Genomic DNA, 1,743 nt, shown 5'->3' with positions numbered 1-1,743 from the left:
CTCCCTCTCACGCATAATTGAGATAACTTGAGTGAATTCTCTTGTAAGATTTTGATGGCTTGTCATGAGGAGGGCCATATTTTTTTCCAAGTCACTTATTCTACTTGCCTCTCCAGTGTTGGTAAACCCAGGGGGTTGCTGATAAGATGATAGAAGAGGGGCCCTAGGAAAACTAGCCTGAGGTCCTACATTTGACCTAGGAAAAGTATTTTGAGAAAAAGATTGTTGTGCAAAGGGAGGCCTTTGGAGTCCAGGTTGACCTTGATTATGGAAATTGGAAGGCCCTGCTTGGTTGCCCTTGATTCCAAGAGAAATTTGGGTGATTTCTCCATCCTGGATTGTAGGTATTACTATATGGATTATTCTGGTATAAGGCATTAACACTATCATTAGAAGTGCCCCCAGAGGTGTTGGGGCATTCTTCTAGGAGATGTCCAGGGGACTGGCACCAAGCACAAATCTTAACCAAATTGACTGATGATGGCTCTCTAGGAACAATAGCCTCAATTCTCTTGATTAGGCTATCCAAATGGGCTTCCTTGGCTACTATCCCATCCACAAAATATCCTTTTCCTCCTATAGTTCTTTCACTCTCTTGGGTTGATTCCCACTCACGGGTTTTGTCAGCTAAGTCAAGTAAGAATTCTCATGCCTTTCCTTCATCTGTAAAGGATGTGAATCCCTCAAGGCACATAGACTCTATCATTTGTTTAGTTGGATAATCAATATCCTCATAAATTATTTGACATAAATGCCATAAGTCTAGGCCATGGTGAGGGCATTCTTGGAGTAGATCCTTGAATCTCTCCATAAGTTTGGAAAATGACTCACTAGGCTTTTGCCTAAACTGAAGGATATCACTTCTAAGCTTATTGGTCTTGTGAGTTGGGAAAAACTTCTTAAGGAAGACAACTGTGAACTGTTCCCATGAGGTTATGGAATTTGTGGTTAACCCATACAACCACTTCTTATCTTGGTCTTTCAATGCAAAAGTGATAAACCTAAGCTTAACAGCATCATCAAAAAGCTGTTGGATCTTAATTAGAACACATACCTCTTCAAATTCCCTTAGAAATAAGTATGCATCCTCAGAGGTCAACCCATGGAAGTGGGGCAACATAGTGATGTATTGAGATTTGAGTTCAAAATTATTGCCCTGGGCTTGTGGTAGAACTAAGCAGGAAGGTTGGGCTGTTCTAGCAGGGTAGAACCTATCTTTCAGAGATTTAGGTGAAGGGTTTTGCTATTGGTCTCCCATATTGAAGGGTTTTAAAGATAGCAAATGTATAGAGTCACTACTTGTTGGATCTCTTCTTTCTAACCGATTCTTAGTATTACGTACCCTCCTAACACACATGCAACAGAAAACTACCCACAACTAGAGTAAGACAAGCACAAAAGAATGGATAGAAAAAAAAAAATTATGATTTTTTTTATTTTTTGATTTATTATTATTTATTTTTGGATTTTTGAGAGCTTACCGGCAGGAAACCAGGGTTGCTCAGGTCAATTCTTGAGGTACTGCTACACGGCGAAACCTGTCTTTATCATACTGTAAGGCATGGTGACCTCCACCGATACAACTATTATTGGAAGTTGTTCTTCTCAGGAATTCAATAAAAGAAAAGGAAAAATAAAACAAAGCAAACAAAGCACTCCGATTTACCAAAAGAAAGCAAAAATAACATGGAACTGTCTCCCCGACAACGGCACCAAAAACTTGTTTGAGATTTAAAATGTAAC

At 39.4% G+C, this 1,743-nt stretch overlaps 1 non-coding gene across 1 annotated transcript; it reads left to right on the top strand.

The window, feature by feature from the left end:
• The first annotated feature begins 764 nt into the window (after window positions 1–764).
• On the top strand, window positions 765–871 carry LOC122087187. The gene has a single exon (XR_006142694.1). It is a non-coding gene; the product is annotated as a small nucleolar RNA R71 (small nucleolar RNA).
• The last annotated feature ends 872 nt before the right edge of the window (window positions 872–1,743 follow it).

The sequence above is a fragment of the Macadamia integrifolia genome, chromosome 1 (assembly GCF_013358625.1).
Source record: "Macadamia integrifolia cultivar HAES 741 chromosome 1, SCU_Mint_v3, whole genome shotgun sequence".
NCBI lineage: Eukaryota > Viridiplantae > Streptophyta > Magnoliopsida > Proteales > Proteaceae > Macadamia > Macadamia integrifolia.
Note: the sequence above shows the minus strand (reverse complement) of the source record. Positions and strands in the feature narration are given on the sequence as shown.